Below are 23,090 nucleotides of genomic sequence, written 5' to 3' on the forward strand. Positions count from 1 at the left end.
GGGAATGGCTGACCGCGGGCGCAGGGGATAACATAGAGAAAAGAGGCAGTGTACCCAGTGCAGATTAAAAGTCACACACCCACTCTAATCCCTTGCAGCATATCTAAACACCTCGGGTTCCAGAAAGCGGGGACTCAAGCCATCGACCCCACAGGTCCTGATATTTTTTCTCCGCTTTTCTAGCTAGGTATACATATTTCTCGTGAGAGGCCGTATCGTTTACAAGAGAGACCCATGATCGCAGTGTGGGTGCATCTCTGGCTAGCCAAAGCCTAGCGATACACACCTTGGCCAGGCCGCACAGATTAATTACATATCGTTTGGCAGGGGGGTCCAGGGCATCCTCCTCCACAGCAGATAACACACATGTCGTCGGGGAGCACACAGACGAGGGAATACCCGTTGACACCAGGGCGTCAGTAACACCCGTCCAGAATACGGCTATCTTGGGACACTGCCAGAGAATGTGCCAGAAGTCTGCATTCAGACTATCGCACCTAGGACATCTGGAGGAGTGGGTACCCCCTACATGTCTCAAGCGCACCGGCGTCATATATACTCTGTGTATTATAAACAGTTGAATTTGCTGATATCTAGTGGTGGTAGTGGATAATCGTGGAGAACATAAAGCACCCTCCCAGATCTCATCAGAGATGGCACCCAAGTCAGACTCCCACTTGTTTCTGAGAAGGGACAACGGGTCAGAATAGTGAGAGCGGAGCATGCTTGCATAAATGTTGGACACCAGATGTCCGCTTCCCAGGGACCGCAGGAGAGACTTGACCGGGGAGTCGGCAATCATTGGAGGAGTTTCGGGAAATTGTGCGTTAAGCGCGTGTCTCAGCTGCAGGTATCGGTAGAAATGAGAAGAGGGCACACTGTACTCCTGTTGAAGCTGCAGGAAGGACCTCAGTATACCATCATTATATAAGTGGCCCAGGGACGTCACACCCCACCTCCCCCACACCGCCCCAGTCCGCAGCGAAGCCAATTCTGGGAAGCCGAGGGCATTGTCCAGAGGGGTATCTGGGTCAATACCCTGGCCTAGTAGGATAACATGTACCTTTTTCCATATGAGGACGGCCTGTCTTATTATAGGGATCTTGGACAAGTTAGGGTTCCCACAAAGAAGCATCTGTAATGGAGAGCCGGCAGGGTATATCTGGAGAAGCAATTGGGAGTGCAAAGTGAGAGCATCCGTGGCGTTCACCCACTCCCATATATGTGCCAACTGTGCGGCATAGTAGTAAAATCGAAATAAAGGGAGAGCTAAGCCTCCCAACACTTTCGGCCTGGACAGAACGTCTAGTCTCAGCCTTGCTCTCCTGCTGGCCCATATCAAAGAGGAAAGCAAACCGTCAATCTGTCGAAATGTCTTCAGGTTAATATATATAGGGGATTGCTGGAGAACGTAAAGGAGTTTGGGCAAGTATACCATCTTTACCAAACTGACCCTGCCAGTAACAGTCAGGGGCAGAGACCCCCAAACCCTAACCTTCGAGCGGAGATACCCTATCAGCGGCATGACATTAAGGGAAACATAGGTACAAGGGTTATTCGATACCCATATCCCCAGGTATTTGAAGGAGTCTACCCATTTAAGGGGGGTTGGAATCACCGGGGCCTCCGAAACCGGGCCTCTAAGTGGAGTAATGGTGGATTTATCCCAGTTAATTTTGAGCCCGGAGAAACGTCCATAGTCAGTTATCAAGTCAAGAAGTTTAGGTAAGGAGGAAACAGAATCGTCCACAAAGAGCAACAGGTCATCAGCGTATAACGCTATCCTGTCTTCCCTTGCGCCAACCCTAATACCCTCAATATCTTGAGCTGCCCTAATCAAACACGCCAGTGGCTCAATAGCGATAGCAAACAGAGTCGGGGACAAAGGGCAGCCCTGCCTCGTTCCCCTGAATAGGGGGAAGGAGTCCGAGACAAACCCGTTCACCGAGACTCTGGCCATGGGCTGAAAATATAACAATTTAACATACTTGATAAAGTTGGGGCCCACACCAAACCTACTCATAGCCTCCCAGAGGAAGGCCCACTCCACCGAATCAAAGGCCTTTGCGGCATCTAAGGAGGCTATAACGGCAGAGCAGTCCTCCTCCCGAGAAGCCTGAAAATGAGTAAACAGGCGCCTCAAGTTCACAGCAGTAGACTTGCCAGGCATGAAGCCCGTTTGGTCCGGGTGGATAATTTGGGAGACAACCCGGCCAAGTCTGGAAGCCAGAACCTTGGCCAGGATTTTAATATCCGTGGGCAACAGGGAAATAGGACGATAGGATTCAACCCTCCTGGGGTCTTTATCCGGCTTGGGAATCACTATAATCAATGCCTCCGCCATAGACGGGGGAAGCGCACTTTGGGCAAGAATTTCACTGAACAACTCAAGCAACCGAGGGGCAAAGAATTTTATATATTTCTTATACAGTTCTGACGGGATGCCATCAAGGCCAGGGGCCTTACCATCGGGGGAGGCAGAGATCGCAGTCTCAATCTCCTCCACTGACAAAGGAGCATCTAGAAGGGCCCTGGCCTCACTGGAGATGGAGGGCAAATGGACCCCATCCAAGTATTCACATAGCTCCAGTGGGGAACAGGTCAACTGAGAACTATATAATGCCTGATAATATGAGACAAATTCCGCCACGATCTGGGGGGTGCGATCCAGCACCGACCCAGCCGAGTCCAAAATCTCCACTACAGTATGAGAGGAACGGTCACCCCTTGCAAGATTGGCCAAATAAGAACCTGGTCTATCGCCCGTAGCATACTGGACATGCGAGGAGAAGAGAAGTCTGTGCTGAGTTTTCCCCCACAGATAATCATTCCATTCACCCTGCGCATGAAGCCACACCAGCTTAGAAGCATCCGTGCCATCACGCACGTACGTCACCTCTGAAGCGGCCACCCGAGCCTCCAATTCAGACTCGTGTTTTCTAAAGGAGGATTTAAGACTCCCCACCCGTTTGATCAATGTACCTCTCAAGAAAGCCTTGAAAGTGTCCCATAGCAGAGACACATCCGAGGTGTCATCATGCATGACAAAGAATTCTAGCCAGCTAGCCTCCAAATCAGATCCCTCGCCCATATGCGTCAGCCAAAAGGGATTAAATTTCCACACTGCTTGGCCTCGCTGACAGTTTAAGTCAATATGTAACGATATAGGGGAGTGATCCGAGATACCCATAGTTTCATATCTTACATTCTGAACTTTGGGCAAAAGCTCCCGGGACAGAAGAGCTAAATCTATCCTAGAGAAGGAAGAATGAGAGCGTGAAAAACATGAGTATTGCCTCAAATCAGGATTCTTCAATCTCCATGGGTCTATCAGACCCAACTCTGACACAGTGTCTGCAAACGGGGAGTTCCCGGGTCGCGGGTTGGAGGACACCCTGGACAACCTATCCAACTCATGATTTAAAACATTGTTAAAGTCCCCCATACAGATAACGGGTATGTCAGGGGAAGCAGCCATAAAGACAGATGCCTTTTTAAGGACATCGTGCGAGTATGGAGGGGGTACATACACAGCCAGCAATAACAAGGGGACGGAGTTAATTCTGCACTTAAGAAATACATATCTACCCCATTGATCCGTTTGCACAGAGTCAAGCACAAAGGGAACAGATTTCCTAATTAGAATCGACACTCCCCGGGACGCAGCTGTATGCATAGAATGGTAAGCCCATCCCACCCATGGTTTTTTAAGGGACATAATCTTAGTACCCAGTAGGTGGGTTTCCATCAAGCAAACAATATCCGACGCATAAGATTTAATCTGTCTAAGGATCAAGGAGCGCTTAACCTTGTCATTGATCCCCCGCACATTCCACGACAGAAACTTAACCGACGCCATAACAGGGCATTGTTGTGATTTCGCATAGCACCCGCGGCCAGCCACCGCCAGTGAATACCAAAGAGGATACGCCTGCAGTCAGCTGCAACATAAACACAGCGGAAATAAGCACATTGCACAGCAAAAAATAAGAACACCTGAATGTTAACAATCTAAAATAACCCCCATCCCCACCCCGTATACCACCTAAAACTAGCGGCATACCTGATTCCCTAACAACAAAACACCCTAAGGGCTAACAATCCCAACTATGGCGGAGAGCCCAATAACATACTCCACCAGTACCAACTAAGGTCAAATTCCTATATCCACTAAGGGGGCCAAGAATTTAATGACCATAAGACAGGAAAATCCCCCAGCTAAACTCAAAACAAAACCAATCCCCCCCTAGACCTTTACCCCCACCCCAACTGAGCACCCGTTAACCCCTTGAGGACTGTATGGCAGAACAACCACCGAGATCATAAGGCCCAAAATAAGCATAAAGGCAACCTCCACCAATCGCCCGTCCACAAAGCCACCCCCTCCCAGTAAAGGCCCGTAAGGGCCGCAGATAGCCCTCCGTAAATCACATAGCAGCACATTACAAACAGTGGCGCACTGACTTAGCTGAGAAATCCGAGACAGGAGTGCAATCAGCAGCCATTGCTCCCCCATTTGAAAAGTGTCCCTCCAGCCAAACTGACATCTTGCAGGGAATCATACGGAACATAACCACAAACAACTATACATCCCTCCCAAGACAACATAACAATAACATATCGAGCATAAACTAAGCAGTATACTTGCAAGTAGGGAAATCAAACACATAAGTTCAATCAGCAGCAAGCGCTCGCCGTGCCGGAAAGCGTCCGTCCAGCCACATTGATGCTTCGCGAGGGGTCGTGAAGAATTTTGTTTCCCCATCCGAGACCACCCGCAGTTTAGACGGAAAGAGCATGGCATAGGGGATATTCAATTCACGCAGCCTGCGTTTCACAGGGACAAACTGCGCTCTATCCTTCTGGACATCGACAGCAAAATCCGGAAAGACTGACACTGGGGAACCTTTCCACTTAAGGGGACCCTTGGTGCGGGCCAGTCTCAGAATCACATCTCTATCCCGGTAGTGGAGGAGCTTGGCAATAAATGTACGGGGAGGTGCCCCTGGAGGTAATGGGCGCATCGGGACCCTATGGGCGCGTTCCACTGCGAAATGTGAAGTGAACTCCTCCGCTCCAAATACATCCAACAGCCAGCGTTCAAGAAATTTTTCAGGGGAAGCACCCTCTTCTTTCTCCGGGAGTCCGACGAAACGGACATTGTTTCGCCGCAATCTCCCCTCCATATCCGTCATCTTTCTATGTACATCCATCATCTGGGACTCCAGAGCAGAAGTGCGTCTACCGAGAGGCGTAACAGTGTCTTCCAGCGTGGAGGTGCGCGTCTCAACCTCACCAACCCTCTCTCGCACCCGCTGAAGGTCCTGGTGTATAATGGATAAATCCGACTGGACCTGACCGATCCTGTCGGCCAAGCGGGCTTCACTGGCCGTGACCGCATCCAGCACCCTCTGCAGAGCAGCATCGGCGGCATCCGCAGATGAGGAGCCAGCCGACGGGGAGGGCGGCGCTGAGGTCGACTGCACCTCCCCACCCTGTTGGGACCGCGTCGGCGGATTTCTGACATACTTTTCTAACTTCGCCGCGGCCGCGGCAGACTGATGCGGCTTGACCATTATGGCCGATCGGGCAGCAGGAGGCAAGAATATATGAAATAGTATATCAAGAACTGTCCAGGGACGGCCAAGGAATAACTGAATGTAGTATATCAGAATTATCCAGTCGCTGCTTACGGGTAAGTATAGTATACCAGAACTGTTCAGTGACCGTGTATAATACCGGGAGCCTCAGTTAGCACAGAATAAATATTTGCGGGAGGATATATAGAAATCTTTCCTTCCCTCTCAGCATATGAGGCACAATAAATTGAAGGGAAGTGTGTGCTGGGAGGCTGGGGTTGACCAGCGTGTTACAGGGTGTTACAGGATCTGCAGGGGTTAACTGCACTGCTCCCTATCCTGATGGAGCAAAGCTCAACTAGGCATCAGTATTAGTATTATGGGGAGGGCACAGGCACTTATAAATTCAGCCGTGCCGTGTACCTCCTCCCCAGCGGCAGAGCACAGTGCAGGAGCCGGAGGGCACAAGCCGGGGCCGCCGGAGCGAGCAGGGAGAGAGAGCGGCGGCGGGTCACGTGGTGCTGCAGCGGCCGGGGGAGAGTTCGCCCGCCGGAGCACAGCAGGAGAGGCGCCACAGAGGGGAAGCCGCGGACCCGGCGAGGACGGGAGCAGGTCTCGGTGCGGGATGACGGGAGCCGGATGCAGGTCTCTGTGGCGGCAGCAGGAAGCCGCGGACCCGGCAATCAGTGCCCAGGACGGGAGCCCGGTGGAGGTGACAGCAGGTCTCAGTAGGGAAGACGGGAGGCGGGTGCAGGTCTCTGTGCGGGCAGCAGGATGTCAGCTACCCACGTGTAGTAGCAGGCCCGGGGCCCCCCGCACACCGCAGTCACTCTAATTCAGAGGGTAGTTTGCTGGCAAGTCTCCAAGCGGGCCAGGGGTACCCCTACACTATAATGCTGATATTGGGGTGGATTGCAGGCCCAGGGGGGGACACAGGATATTGGTGCAGGAGTTTAATAGCTGGAGAGACACACAGTCTGTGTGCTACTCCATGTCCGTCGAAGCCACGCCCCCCACCTGAGGTGCCTTTTAGTTCTGCCTATAAAATATGGAGAACAAAAAAGTTGAGGTTCCAAAATTAGGGAAAGATCAAGATCCACTTCCACCTCGTGCTGAAGCTGCTGCCACTAGTCATGGCCGAGACGATGAAATGCCAGCAACGTCGTCTGCCAAGGCCGATGCCCAATGTCATAGTACAGAGCATGTCAAATCCAAAACACCAAATATCAGAAAAAAAAGGACTCCAAAACCTAAAATAAAATTGTCGGAGGAGAAGCGTAAACTTGCCAATATGCCATTTACCACACGGAGTGGCAAGGAACGGCTGAGGCCCTGGCCTATGTTCATGGCTAGTGGTTCAGCTTCACATGAGGATGGAAGCACTCAGCCTCTCGCTAGAAAACTGAAAAGACTCAAGCTGGCAAAAGCACCGCAAAGAACTGTGCGTTCTTTGAAATCCCAAATCCACAAGGAGAGTCCAATTGTGTCGTTTGCGATGCCTGACCTTCCCAACACTGGACGTGAAGAGCATGCGCCTTCCACTATTTGCATGCCCCCTGCAAGTGCTGGAAGGAGCACCCGCAGTCCAGTTCCTGATAGTCAGATTGAAGATGTCAGTGTTGAAGTACACCAGGATGAGGAGGATATGGGTGTTGCTGGCGCTGGGGAGGAAATTGACCAGGAGGATTCTGATGGTGAGGTGGTTTGTTTAAGTCAGGCACCCGGGGAGACACCTGTTGTCCGTGGGAGGAATATGGCCATTGACATGCCAGGTGAAAATACCAAAAAAATCAGCTCTTCGGTGTGGAGGTATTTCACCAGAAATGCGGACAACAGGTGTCAAGCCGTGTGTTCCCTTTGTCAAGCTGTAATAAGTAGGGGTAAGGACGTTAACCACCTCGGAACATCCTCCCTTATACGTCACCTGCAGCGCATTCATAATAAGTCAGTGACAAGTTCAAAAACTTTGGGTGACAGCGGAAGCAGTCCACTGACCAGTAAATCCCTTCCTCTTGTAACCAAGCTCACGCAAACCACCCCACCAACTCCCTCAGTGTCAATTTCCTCCTTCCCCAGGAATGCCAATAGTCCTGCAGGCCATGTCACTGGCAAGTCTGACGAGTCCTCTCCTGCCTGGGATTCCTCCGATGCATCCTTGCGTGTAACGCCTACTGCTGCTGGCGCTGCTGTTGTTGCCGCTGGGAGTCGATGGTCATCCCAGAGGGGAAGTCTTAAGCCCACTTGTACTACTTCCAGTAAGCAATTGACTGTTCAACAGTCCTTTGCGAGGAAGATGAAATATCACAGCAGTCATCCTACTGCAAAGCGGATAACTGAGTCCTTGACAACTATGTTGGTGTTAGACGTGCGTCCGGTATCCGCCGTTAGTTCACAGGGAACTAGACAATTTATTGAGGCAGTGTGCCCCCGTTACCAAATACCATCTAGGTTCCACTTCTCTAGGCAGGCGATACCGAGAATGTACACGGACGTCAGAAAAAGACTCACCAGTGTCCTAAAAAATGCAGTTGTACCCAATGTCCACTTAACCACGGACATGTGGACAAGTGGAGCAGGGCAGGGTCAGGACTATATGACTGTGACAGCCCACTGGGTAGATGTATGGACTCCCGCCGCAAGAACAGCAGCGGCGGCACCAGTAGCAGCATCTCGCAAACGCCAACTCTTTCCTAGGCAGGCTACGCTTTGTATCACCGCTTTCCAGAATACGCACACAGCTGAAAACCTCTTACGGCAACTGAGGAAGATCATCGCGGAATGGCTTACCCCAATTGGACTCTCCTGTGGATTTGTGGCATCGGACAACGCCAGCAATATTGTGTGTGCATTAAATATGGGCAAATTCCAGCACGTCCCATGTTTTGCACATACCTTGAATTTGGTGGTGCAGAATTTTTTAAAAAACGACAGGGGCGTGCAAGAGATGCTGTCGGTGGCCAGAAAAATTGCGGGACACTTTCGGCGTACAGGCACCACGTACAGAAGACTGGAGCACCACCAAAAACTACTGAACCTGCCCTGCCATCATCTGAAGCAAGAAGTGGTAACGAGGTGGAATTCAACCCTCTATATGCTTCAGAGGTTGGAGGAGCAGCAAAAGGCCATTCAAGCCTATACAATTGAGCACGATATAGGAGATGGAATGCACCTGTCTCAAGTGCAGTGGAGAATGATTTCAACGTTGTGCAAGGTTCTGATGCCCTTTGAACTTGCCACACGTGAAGTCAGTTCAGACACTGCCAGCCTGAGTCAGGTCATTCCCCTCATCAGGCTTTTGCAGAAGAAGCTGGAGGCATTGAAGAAGGAGCTAACACGGAGCGATTCCGCTAGGCATGTGGGACTTGTGGATGCAGCCCTTAATTCGCTTAACAAGGATTCACGGGTGGTCAATCTGTTGAAATCAGAGCACTACATTTTGGCCACCGTGCTCGATCCTAGATTTAAAGCCTACCTTGGATCTCTCTTTCCGGCAGACACAGGTCTGCTGGGGTTGAAAGACCTGCTGGTGACAAAATTGTCAAGTCAAGCGGAACGCGACCTGTCAACATCTCCTCCTTCACATTCTCCCGCAACTGGGGGTGCGAGGAAAAGGCTCAGAATTCCGAGCCCACCCGCTGGCGGTGATGCAGAGCAGTCTGGAGCGACTGCTGATGCTGACATCTGGTCCGGACTGAAGGACCTGACAACGATTACGGACATGTCGTCTACTGTCACTGCATATGATTCTCTCAACATTGATAGAATGGTGGAGGATTATATGAGTGACCGCATCCAAGTAGGCACGTCACACAGTCCGTACTTATACTGGCAGGAAAAAGAGGCAATTTGGAGGCCCTTGCACAAACTGGCTTTATTCTACCTAAGTTGCCCTCCCACAAGTGTGTACTCCGAAAGAGTGTTTAGTGCCGCCGCTCACCTTGTCAGCAATCGGCGTACGAGGTTACATCCAGAAAATGTGGAGAAGATGATGTTCATTAAAATGAATTATAATCAATTCCTCCGCGGAGACATTGACCAGCAGCAATTGCCTCCACAAAGTACACAGGGAGCTGAGATGGTGGATTCCAGTGGGGACGAATTGATAATCTGTGAGGAGGGGGATGTACACGGTGATATATCGGAGGGTGAAGATGAGGTGGACATCTTGCCTCTGTAGAGCCAGTTTGTGCAAGGAGAGATTAATTGCTTCTTTTTTGGGGGGGGTCCAAACCAACCCGTCATATCAGTCACAGTCGTGTGGCAGACCCTGTCACTGAAATGATGGGTTGGTTAAAGTGTGCATGTCCTGTTTTGTTTATACAACATAAGGGTGGGTGGGAGGGCCCAAGGATAATTCCATCTTGCACCTCTTTTTTCTTTTCTTTTTCTTTGCATCATGTGCTGATTGGGGAGGGTTTTTTGGAAGGGACATCCTGCGTGACACTGCAGTGCCACTCCTAGATGGGCCCGGTGTTTGTGTCGGCCACTAGGGTCGCTAATCTTACTCACACAGCCACCTCATTGCGCCTCTTTTTTTCTTTGCGTCATGTGCTGTTTGGGGAGGGTTTTTTGGAAGGGACATCCTGCGTGACACTGCAGTGCCACTCCTAGATGTGCCCGGTGTTTGTGTCGGCCACTAGGGTCGCTAATCTTACTCACACAGTCAGCTACCTCATTGCGCCTCTTTTTTTCTTTGCGTCATGTGCTGTTTGGGGAGGGTTTTTTGGAAGGGCCATCCTGCGTGACACTGCAGTGCCACTCCTAGATGGGCCCGGTGTTTGTGTCGGCCACTAGGGTCGCTAATCTTACTCACACAGCTACCTCATTGCGCCTCTTTTTTTCTTTGCGTCATGTGCTGTTTGGGGAGGGTTTTTTGGAAGGGACATCCTGCGTGACACTGCAGTGCCACTCCTAGATGGGCCCGGTGTTTGTGTCGGCCACTAGGGTCGCTTATCTTTCTCACACAGCTACCTCATTGCGCCTCTTTTTTTCTTTGCGTCATGTGCTGTTTGGGGAGGGTTTTTTGGAAGGGACATCCTGCGTGACACTGCAGTGCCACTCCTAGATGGGCCCGGTGTTTGTGTCGGCCACTAGGGTCGCTTATCTTTCTCACACAGTCAGCTACCTCATTGCGCCTCTTTTTTTCTTTGCGTCATGTGCTGTTTGGGGAGGGTTTTTTGGAAGGGACATCCTGCGTGACACTGCAGTGCCACTCCTAGATGGGCCCGGTGTTTGTGTCGGCCACTAGGGTCGCTTATCTTACTCACACAGCGACCTCGGTGCAAATTTTAGGACTAAAAATAATATTGTGAGGTGTGATGTGTTCAGAATAGGCTGAAAATGAGTGTAAATTATGTTTTTTGAGGTTAATAATACTTTGGGATCAAAATTACCCCCAAATTCTATGATTTAAGCTGTTTTTTAGTGTTTTTGGAAAAAAACACCCGAATCCAAAACACGCCCGAATCCGACAAAAAAAATTCGGTGAGGTTTTGCCAAAACGCGTTCGAACCCAAAACACGGCCGCGGAACCGAACCCAAAACCAAAACACAAAACCCGAAAAATTTCAGGCGCTCATCTCTAATTCAGGGGTGGTCAATCTGTTGAAATCAGAGCACTACATTTTGGCCACCGTGCTCGATCCTAGGTTTAAAGCCTACGTTGTATCTCTCTTTCCGGCAGACATAAGTCTGCACATGTTCATAGACCTCCTGGTGAGACACTTGTCAACTCAAGCGGAACGTGACCCGTCAACAGCTCCTCCTTCACATTCTCCCGCAACTGGGGCTGCGAGGAAAAGGCTAAGAATTCCGAGCCCAACCGCTGGCGGTGATGCAGGGCAGTCTGGAGTGAGTGCTGACATCTGGTCCAGACTGAAGGACCTGCCAACGATTACTGACATGTCTTCCGTCACTGCATATGATTCTGTCACCATTGAAAGAATGGTGGAGGATTATATGAGTGACCGCATCCAAGTAGGCATGTCAGACAGTCCGTACGTATATTGGCAGGAAAAAGAGGCAATTTGGAGGCCCTTGCACAAACTGGCTTTATTTTACCTAAGTTGCCCCCCCTCCAGTGTGTACTCCAAAAGAGTGTTTAGTGCAGCCGGTCACCTTGTCAGTGATCGGCGTATGAGGTTACTTCCAGAAAATGTGGAGAAGATGATGTTCATCAAAATGAATTATAATCAATTCCTCCGTGGAGACATTCACCATCAATTGCCTCCAGAAAGTACACAGGGACCTGAGATGGTGGATTCCAGTGGGGACGAATTAATACTCTGTGAGGAGGGTGATGTACACAGTGAAAGGGGTGAGGAATCGGAGGATGATGATGAGGTGGACATCTTGCCCCTGTAGAGCCAGTTTGAGCAAGGAGCGATTGATTGCTTCTTTTTTTGGTGGGGGCCAAAACCAACCAGCCATTTCAGCCACAGTCGTGTGGTAGACCCTGTGGCTGAAATGATGGGATTGTTAATGTGTACATGTCCTGTTTATACAACATAAGGGTGGGTGGAAGGGCCCAAGGACAGTTCCATCTTGCACCTCTTTTTTTATTTATCTTTGCATCATGTGATGTTTGGGGCCAATTTTTTTAAGTGCCATCCTGTCTGACACTGCAGTGCCACTCCTAGATGGGCCAGGTGTTTGTGCCGCCCACTTGGGTCGCTTAGCTTAGTCATCCAAATTTTAGGACTAAAAATAATATTGTGAGGTGTTCAGAATAGACTGGAAATTAGTGGAAATTATGGTTATTGAGGTTAATAATACTATAGGATCAAAATTCCCCCCAAATTCTATAACTTAAGCTGTTTTTGAGGGGGTTTTGAATAAAAACACCCGAATCCAAAACACACCTGAATCCGACAAAAAAATTTCAGGGAGGTTTTTGCCAAAACGCATCCGAATCCAAAACACGGCCGCGGAACCGAATCCAAAACCAAAACACAAAACCAAAAAATTTCCGGTGCACATCTCTAATTAGTACTAAGGGAGTCATTCAGATCTGAACTCTTGGCATTGATTTTTGCAGTCCTATGATCAGATAGTTGCCACCTACAGGGGAAGTGTATTTTCGCTGTGCAAGTGTGCGTTCTGTGTAGCAGAGCCGCACAAACTGATTTTGTCCAGTCTCTGCGCAACCAAGGACTTACTCTTCCAGTGCGATGAGCACAAGCTGATCGGACCAGAGCTGACGTCAGACACCCTCCCGTGTGAACGGATTTTTTGCACCATCTCGTCACAGGGCGCCGATGTCTGTTGCTGTTGTATGACATGCCTGAACATTGCGGTGCATACGCATGCGCAGTTAGGATCTGATCGCACGCTGTGCAAAAATGCACAGCAGCGATCAGATCTGAATGACCCCCTTTGTTGGGAAGCCTTTTGCTGCAATTACATACCTCCTAACATTGGTGGCCAGTGGATTGGGATATCTGGTGTGCCAAAAGCACGACCTAGTCAGAAAAGGGGTGGGGCCTAGGGATAAGGGTCAGAGTCTCATATTACTCCCATTTCCAGCACTGTGGGGGCATGCCCAACACTCTCTGAGAAGCTGGGGTGCCCCAGGCTCTCTCTACACTGAGTATAGATGCTGTGTGCATGCACACATCGTCTATTTACCAGCTGCTTACCCACTGCCCTGCATAGTTTGTGCTCCCCCCAACTGCCACGCCATCCCCACTTTGGGACACTAATGTATTTTCTGCTATTTAAAGTGCCATTGATCACACAAATTCATTGCACACATTTGCTGTCATACATCCCCACATCCTAACACTAACTGGATGCTTCACAGTAGATGTTTTGCACTCAGGTGGCAAATCTTCTCCAATTCTTCTGCGGACATATTCCATTCCATCACTACCAAATATAGATATTCTGGTTTTGTCACTCCAGATGACACTGTTCCATTGTTCTTCTGATTTATATGCTTTTTAGCCCATTCTAATCTTTTCTGTCTTTGAAAAATAAAAGAAGTGTTATGGTAGACTTACCATGGTTAACGCTCTTTCTGCAAGGTACATTGGGTTCCACAGGGAAAAGATCAGGGTGTAGAGTGGATCTTGATCCAGAGGCACCAACAGGCTACAGCTTTAGCTGTCCCAGGTTGCATTGGGGCCTCCTCTATAACCCTGCCTCCAGGCACTGAGAGCTCAGTTTCTTTAACTAGTCCAATGCAGGAGCAGGCAAGAGAGAAGGCAGATGTTAGCCATAAAGAACCACATTCTCATGACAGGAGAAGGTACCAGCAGCTAATGCCATACAACCCAAAGAAGCTAGGTGCATCAGGGTGAGCGCCCTGTTGAACCCAATGTACCTCACAGAAAGAGTGTTAACCATGGTAAGTAAACCATAACACTTCTTTTCCGCAGCAGGGTACATGTTGGGGATGTCCTAAAGCAGTTCCTCATGGGAGGGGATGCGCCTGAGCGGATATGAGAATCTGGTGTCCAAAGGAAGCATCCTTGAAGGTGAACTTATCAAAGGCATAGAACCTAAGCGTGTTCACAGAGGACCACGTAGCTGCCTTGCACAATTGTTCTGGGGATGCGCCACAGCATTCACAAAAACTCCATGAAAAAACACTTATCACCAATGTGGATAATAAGCTAATTGGTAATACTTAACGTTAGGGAAGTAATCCACACAAGAGTAGATTATTCTTAATCCGTAGATTTCCACAGTTTACCATGTAAAAAGACAAAGAATATATAATAGTGCAGATTATTTAAAACAGGAATCAGATTTTATTTAAGCGATCCACTTACAAACACAAGGTTTGGATTGAGCCTGATATTATTCCCGTAATGGCAATCCAAACCTTGTGTTTGTAAGTGGATCGCTTAAATAAAATCTGATTCCTGTTTTAACAGGCAGAGTGGATGACATCACGAGGTGGGTGACATGAGAATCCACTGGTGGTGGAGTCTCCCACTTGTTACACAACTCTGCAGGGAGAGGCTAAGGCCCACTTAGGGAAAGGGAATGTCTTCCCTGAATTAGACCAGGGTTCCCGCCTGATGTCCACTAGATGGTCTGAATGGAGCAATACAGTTTTAACCACCTTCTGCTGTTTAAACTTATCAGTTTTCTTTGCCATAGTAGTGGAATCCTCATCATCAGTGATTTTTAGGATATACTTAAGAGCAACCACTGAGGCAGGGACATCAATTTGCAAGGGAGAATCCTCATCAGTAACAAAGAATTCAGTGTCTGACAAGACCATATGCTCCCCCTCCTCTTCAGATGAGACATCAGAGAGGTTTGTGGATTGTGAGGAGGAAGCAGCCAGCTTAGTAGGGGATAGGGACATGGGAGTGACCAGGGGCAGGTTTCTGTCTAACCAGAGACTGATTTAATTGCTGCAGTTGATTAGACAATTTTCCGCTCAAGGTGGATTAACCATAGGGACAATATGTGGTGGTAGTTGCACCGGTGGTCCCATAGGGGGCGTTAGGTGTTCCACCAGAGTACCCAGTAGGTTGGTGAATGCAGCCCAGGGTGGCTCCTGTGTAGGTGTAGGAGCTGTGGACTGACTGGGAGGTGTATGTCATGCAGTACACAGACCATCATATAACACTTCCCCCTCTGGTAAATCCTTGAAGCATGCTCTGCATGATGCAGGAGCTTCCACTGATTTACTGCCCTTTCTGTTAGACATTATGAGATAAATGCAACAACAGGGCTATTATAATATGATTAAGCCAGACAAAAAATACCTGTGGATAAAACCTGGTATTACGTGACTGTAACACAGTAGAATATACGTATTTGAGAAATACTGTGTAATACTGTATTATTTGTCCCAAACTCACCTAGTCCAGGGTACAGAATATAGTGACAGATACATCTGGGAAACACTAAGAGTGAAACCACACAGCAAGTACAGGCACAAACTCACAGGCAATGCAGAAATTATCACAATAAAGCTGCACTGGACTAGTATATATGCTTGTTCCTGACGAAAATCCATAAAGGATTGAAACGTTGACCATACCTGAACTGGGGTCTGTGACTTCTTTCAAAGTGTTCGTGAGTGCCGCATCTTTGCTTGTCCATATCTTTTACATGAGGGCACCAGAACCAGTAATACACCAGGTGGAGTGCCGGGTAAACTGCATTGTGTATATATATATATGCGAGAAGAAGAAGGTTGTGCAATCAATGTTATAGGTCCATAAAAATCCATAAACGCCGCATGTAGTTTCTGATGTCGGTGCTGGCACTTCTAAACAGCGTAACCACACTGTTAGAATTAACTGAAAAAGAATGATGAAGGCGCACTCAGTGAATCAAGGTATAAAGTAGATTTACTACAAATAACAAGCTCACATACATCAAGGTTTAAAATCACCGGCTCATGGAAATCGAAACCGCTGTCTCCAATGCCACTCGCAGCAGTCCGTCTCTCAGATTGCCGGTGTCACAACTGAGGGCCTGAGCTGACGGGAGGCTGTAATGAAATCCATCGACAAGTGGGTCCATGGTCGACGGGGAACGGATAGTGGAACCAGTTGCCCCGCAGGCGACTGGCGGGATACTTTATGTTGGGCACACTTTGGGCAAGATGCAATAAACTCCAAGACGTCCTTTTTCAGAGTTGGCCACCAATAGGACCTAGAGATAAACCCCAGGGTTTTTTGGATACCTGTATGTCCAGCAAAACGGGAAGCATGGGCCCAATGCATGAGCTTCTTCCTTAGCATCGGCTTCACAAAACTTTTCCCTGATGGGGGCGTAGAGTCCATCCCTACCGTGGAGAATGCCAACGGATTTATAATAGGATGCTTGTCTGAAGACTCTGACTCATTTTCTTGCTCCCATGAGCGGGAAAGGGCATCGGCCTTGCGATTCTGAGAGCCCGGACAGAACTGGAGTTTAAAGTCGAACCTGGAAAAGAAAAGTGCCCATCTGGCCTGACGAGGGTTGAGACATTGTGCGCCCTTCAGGTATAAAAGGTTCTTGTGGTCTGTAAGTATGGTGATTGAATGAGAAGCTCCCTCCAACAGATACCTCCACTCTTCTAGAGCGAGCTTGATGGCTAGCAACTCCTGGTCGCCAATGGCATAGTTGCGCTCAGCTGGGGAGAACTTCCGGGAGAAGAAACTGCAAGGGTGTAAATGGCCATCTTTAGCCCTCTGAGATAACACCGCTCCTACTCCAACGGAGGAGGCATCCACATCTAAGATGAAAGGAGAGTCGATGTCAGGCTGTTTCAGAACAGGCGCAGAGATGAACCTTTGTTTTAAAAGATGAAATGCTTGCATGGCTTCTTCAGACCACTTGGACGGGTTAGCACCCTTCTTAGTGAAAGCAGTAATAGGCGCCACAATGGTGGAAAAGTCTCGTATAAACTTTCGGTAATAGTTGGCGAACCCTAAGAACCTCTGGACCCCTTTGAGGGTTAAGGGTACCGGCCAATTTTGGATTGCTTGTAGTTTCTCAGGATCCATCTCTAGTCCGGAACCGGACACAATGTACCCTAGAAACGGAATGGACTTGACTTCAAAGACGCATTTTTCTAATTTGCAATAGAGATGATTGACACGGAGACGGGACAGAACCTCTTTAACCCAAAAACGATGTTCCTCTAAATCGTTGGCAAAAATGAGGATATCGTCTAGATAGACCACGACATGACGGTATAGAATGTCTCTGAAGATCTCATTGACAAAATGCTGGAAGACAGCTGGAGCATTGCTCAATCCGAAGGGCATGACGAGGTACTCATAATGTCCGTCACGGGTGTTAAAGGCGGTCTTCCACTCGTCACCCTCACGGATCCGGATGAGATTGTATGCACCTCGCAAGTCCAGCTTTGTAAAGATGGTAGCTCCGCTAACTCTGTCAAAGAGCTCAGTAATCAGGGGTAAAGGATAACGGTTCTTGATGGTAATGTCGTTCAAACCTCTGTAGTCGATGCACGGCCGCAGACCACCATCTTTCTTTTTTACAAAAAAGAAGCCTGCGCCGGCTGGAGAAGAAGAAGGTCGAATGAACCCCTTTGCTAGGTTCTCTTTAATATATTCCTCCATAGAATGCGTCTCAGGCAGAGACAACAGATAAGTTCGGCCTCGAGGTGGAACCTTCCCTGGAACGAGATCAATCGGACAGTCCCATTCTCTATGAGGAGGAAGGATATCAGCAGAAGCTTTACTGAACACATCCGTGAAATCTTGATATGGAGGAGGTGGAACATCAGACGACCTGGGGGAGGAAGAACAGACAGGCAATACTTTAAACAAACATGTCTCAGCACAGGAGGAACCCCATGCCAGGATTTGCGTAGTCGTCCAATCAATTGTAGGATTGTGAAGACGGAGCCATGGAAGGCCCAGGACCACAGGATGTGTGGCTCTTGGAATCACTAAAAAAGAAATAAGTTCAGAATGAAGAACTCCCACTCTCAGACGAACTGGTAGAGTCCTTAAAGAAATAACTGCATCAAAAATTTTGCTGCCATCCACGGCAGTTAAAGAAATGGACGAAGGAAGTCTCTCAGTGGGTAGGGACCACCGTTTAACATAGGCTTCGGTAATAAAGTTCCCAGCTGCTCCGGAATCAAGGAGGGCAATGACGTTCCGATAACGTTGAGCAACTTGAAGCGAGACTGGGAGATTACAATCTTGAGGAGATGGAGAGGAGATCATTACTCCTAGCCGGCCCTCTCCTTGGCGAGCTAGGATTTGGAGTTTCCCGGACGTTTGGGACAGGCATTAATGGTGTGAGACGGAGCTGCACAATAGAGACAGAGAAACTCGGAGAGACGTCTTCGGCGCTCAGCAGGAGTTAAACGGGAACGGCCAAGTTGCATGGGCTCATCTTTAGATGGTGACAGTTGACGAGGAGGAGGAGCAGAAGATTTTGGAGCAGATGATCTTCCACGCTCAGTTGCTCTCTCTCTGAAACGTAAATCAACTTTCGTGCAGAGTGAGATTAGCTCATCTAACTTAGAAGGTAAGTCTCTGGTAGCTAACTCATCTTTAATACGCTCAGATAAGCCATGCCAGAATGCAGCATACAGGGCCTCGTCGTTCCATGCCAGTTCGGATGCCAGGATCTGGAACTGTATCAGATATTGTCCTACAGTACGTGACCCCTGGCGTAAACGGAGAATCTCGGATGAAGCTGAGGTTACCCGGCCTGGCTCGTCGAAGATGCGCCTGAATGTTGACACGAAGGCAGTGTAGGAAGATAGCAGGGTGTCGGACCTCTCCCATAACGGTGATGCCCAATCAAGGGCTGAGCCACTGAGAAGAGAAATAATGTAGGCAATTTTTGTACGGTCACTGGGAAAATTGCCAGGTTGTAGCTCAAACTGAATCTCACACTGGTTGAGAAATCCCCTGCAGAATCTTGGAGATCCGTCAAATTTTGCTGGCGTTGGAAGATGAAGACGTGGAGCAGAAATGGGTAAGGTGGGTGGGGTTATAGCTGGAGTCACTGTGGTTGACGCACCAGACGCGCCTGATCCACGGAGAGTTGTCTGAATCCCATCCAGCCGAGTAGAGAGATCCTGGAGACAGCGGATGATGTGGCCCTGTGCAGCCTCCTGATGTTCTAGTCGGGCTGCCAGTTCTTGCATCGGCCTGGCCGCTTGATCCTGGTCTCCGGCTGGATTCATTAGGTCAGTGCTTACTGTCACAACTGAGGGCCTGAGCTGACGGGAGGCAGCCTCAGTTGTAGGGGCTGAGATGTACCGGTACCTGGGAGGTTGTATCAGACCCCTGGACATGTAAGTAACATGAATAATAACTGCCCGAAGGCGTGACCACGACAACTTGGATAAAAGTCAATGATGTTTATTATGACAACTCCGCAACACAGCAGCAGTAAAAGAAAACGTAAAAAGTCAGCAAAGAATAAATACAGTTCCTGGGTACTACAGGATGGCAGAAGCCACAGGGCACTGGTAGTGTGAGATAGTTCTTATGATCTTCTAGATGGAAAGTCCTTACCAGGCCCGACTGTAGCAATGGAGATAACCCAGGATTGTGCCAGCTGGTGTTCCAGGAAAAGCTGGGTTGCTGAAGATAAAACAGCTGCTGTGGATACTGGCTGGAACCAGACTGTTGTTAGCACGGAGTGGATACTGGCTGGAACCAGTTAAATAATAAATGAACTTGGGAGCGATGAAATATGAACTGAAATGTAGAACTTGAGAGCGGAGAAATAATAATACCGGTGGAGAGTGGTAAAGTGTAGAAAGGACACCGGCCCTTTAAGGGAAGCTGTACTCTGCTGGAAGCTGAGCTGGAAGCAGGTAAAGTTGTAGCTGGAAACAGATGAATCCACAATGGATTGGAGAGTCAGGCTACACCGCAGGTGGAATGCTGGTGCGGGTCTCTATGGTGGAAGTCTTGAGACAGGAGCTGGAACCTGGAAGACAATCACAGGAGAGAGACAAACAGGAACTAGGTTTGACAACCAAAGCACTGACGCCTTCCTTGCTCAGGCACAGTGTATTTATACCTGCAGCAAGGAAGGGATTGGCTAGGCAATTATGCAGATTATCAATACTGAGAACAGATTGGTGGAAATGATCAGCTGACAGAATCCAAGATGGCTGCGCCCATGCAGACACTTGGAGGGAAGTTTGGTTTGTAATCCATGTGGTAATGAAAACAGTAATGGCGGCGCCGGCCACCGGAGACAGGAGGCGCCAGGCTGACAGATGCACATCCAACCACGCGGACACAGCGGAGGCCGCGGCTGACGTAATCGCCACTCAGACACTCTGCATGCAGAAGTTCAGGGACGGCGGCGGAGGCCGCGGGAGACGCCATGCCAGGTGTAATATGGCGTTTACTGTAACAGCGTCCCAGAGTGACAGGAGAGGATACAGGAATGTACACATCAGGATAACAGATGGGATCCGGTACTGGAGCGCTGAGCCAGCCTTAGGAGGCATCTGATGGGTAAGAAATGGCGTCCAGATACCCGGATCGTGACAGCACCCCCCCCTTTAGGAGTGGCCCCAGGACACTTCTTTGGCTTTTGAGGAAACTTGGAATGGAATCTCCGGACCAAGGCAGGAGCATGGACATCAGAAGCATTGGTCCATGAACGTTCCTCAGGACCATAACCCTTCCAGTCAATAAGATATTGTAGTTTACCGTAACGGTGACGTTAGTCCAGGATCTTGGCCACTTCATACTCAACGCCTCGTTGAGTTTGGACTTTCGGAGTTGGAGGAAGTGAGGAATGAAACCGATTCAAGATCAGCGGTTTCAACAGGGAAACATGGAATGTCCTGGGTATTTTTAAGAAGGGAGGCAACTGGAGTCTGTAAGCAACAGGATTGATGACTTGTTCAATCTTGAAAGGACCGATATAGCGAGGTGCAAACTTCATACTGGGAACTCTTAACCTCAAATTCTTCGTGGATAACCATACCCGATCACCCACCTTGAGAGCAGGAACTGCTCGACGCTTCTTATCCGCAAACTTCTTGTACCTGAACGATGCCTTGAGCAGAGCTGATCGTACGCTCTTCCAGATATTGGCAAACTGATGCAAGGTGATATCCACTGCGGGAACAGAAGTTGCTGGAAGCGGTTGGAACTCAGGGACTTTAGGGTGGAATCCAAAGTTAGTGAAGAATGGTGTTGAAGCAGATGAAGAATGATACTGGTTGTTATGACAGAACTCGGCCCAGGGAAGTAATTGAACCCAGTCATCTTGAGAGGAGGACACATAGATGCGGAGGAATGCCTCCAAGTCCTGATTCACCCTCTCGGTTTGACCATTGGTCTGAGGATGGTAAGCCGTGGAAAACTTTAGCTTGACTTGGAGGACTTGACATAAACTTCGCCAGAATTTGGCTGTGAATTGAACTCCTCGATCTGAGATAATTTCTTCAGGAAGACCGTGGAGTCGGAAGATCTCTTGTATGAATACTTGAGCCAACTTGGAAGCTGACGGAAGACCGGTGAGAGGAATGAAGTGTGCCATCTTGGTGAACCGGTCAACTACCACCCAGATGGTATTGAACTTGTTGCACATGGGTAAGTCTGTAATGAAATCCATCGACAAGTGGGTCCATGGTCGACGGGGAACGGATAGTGGAACCAGTTGCCCCGCAGGCGACTGGCGGGATACTTTATGTTGGGCACACTTTGGGCAAGATGCAATAAACTCCAAGACGTCCTTTTTCAGAGTTGGCCACCAATAGGACCTAGAGATAAACCCCAGGGTTTTTTGGATACCTGTATGTCCAGCAAAACGGGAAGCATGGGCCCAATGCATGAGCTTCTTCCTTAGCATCGGCTTCACAAAACTTTTCCCTGATGGGGGCGTAGAGTCCATCCCTACCGTGGAGAATGCCAACGGATTTATAATAGGATGCTTGTCTGAAGACTCTGACTCATTTTCTTGCTCCCATGAGCGGGAAAGGGCATCGGCCTTGCGATTCTGAGAGCCCGGACAGAACTGGAGTTTAAAGTCGAACCTGGAAAAGAAAAGTGCCCATCTGGCCTGACGAGGGTTGAGACATTGTGCGCCCTTCAGGTATAAAAGGTTCTTGTGGTCTGTAAGTATGGTGATTGAATGAGAAGCTCCCTCCAACAGATACCTCCACTCTTCTAGAGCGAGCTTGATGGCTAGCAACTCCTGGTCGCCAATGGCATAGTTGCGCTCAGCTGGGGAGAACTTCCGGGAGAAGAAACTGCAAGGGTGTAAATGGCCATCTTTAGCCCTCTGAGATAACACCGCTCCTACTCCAACGGAGGAGGCATCCACCTCTAAGATGAAAGGAGAGTCGATGTCAGGCTGTTTCAGAACAGGCGCAGAGATGAACCTTTGTTTTAAAAGATGAAATGCTTGCATGGCTTCTTCAGACCACTTGGACGGGTTAGCACCCTTCTTAGTGAAAGCAGTAATAGGCGCCACAATGGTGGAAAAGTCTCGTATAAACTTTCGGTAATAGTTGGCGAACCCTAAGAACCTCTGGACCCCTTTGAGGGTTAAGGGTACCGGCCAATTTTGGATTGCTTGTAGTTTCTCAGGATCCATCTCTAGTCCGGAACCGGACACAATGTACCCTAGAAACGGAATGGACTTGACTTCAAAGACGCATTTTTCTAATTTGCAATAGAGATGATTGACACGGAGACGGGACAGAACCTCTTTAACCCAAAAACGATGTTCCTCTAAATCGTTGGCAAAAATGAGGATATCGTCTAGATAGACCACGACATGACGGTATAGAATGTCTCTGAAGATCTCATTGACAAAATGCTGGAAGACAGCTGGAGCATTGCTCAATCCGAAGGGCATGACGAGGTACTCATAATGTCCGTCACGGGTGTTAAAGGCGGTCTTCCACTCGTCACCCTCACGGATCCGGATGAGATTGTATGCACCTCGCAAGTCCAGCTTTGTAAAGATGGTAGCTCCGCTAACTCTGTCAAAGAGCTCAGTAATCAGGGGTAAAGGATAACGGTTCTTGATGGTAATGTCGTTCAAACCTCTGTAGTCGATGCACGGCCGCAGACCACCATCTTT

Source organism: Pseudophryne corroboree, chromosome 8 (assembly GCF_028390025.1).
Source record: "Pseudophryne corroboree isolate aPseCor3 chromosome 8, aPseCor3.hap2, whole genome shotgun sequence".
Classification (NCBI taxonomy): domain Eukaryota; kingdom Metazoa; phylum Chordata; class Amphibia; order Anura; family Myobatrachidae; genus Pseudophryne; species Pseudophryne corroboree.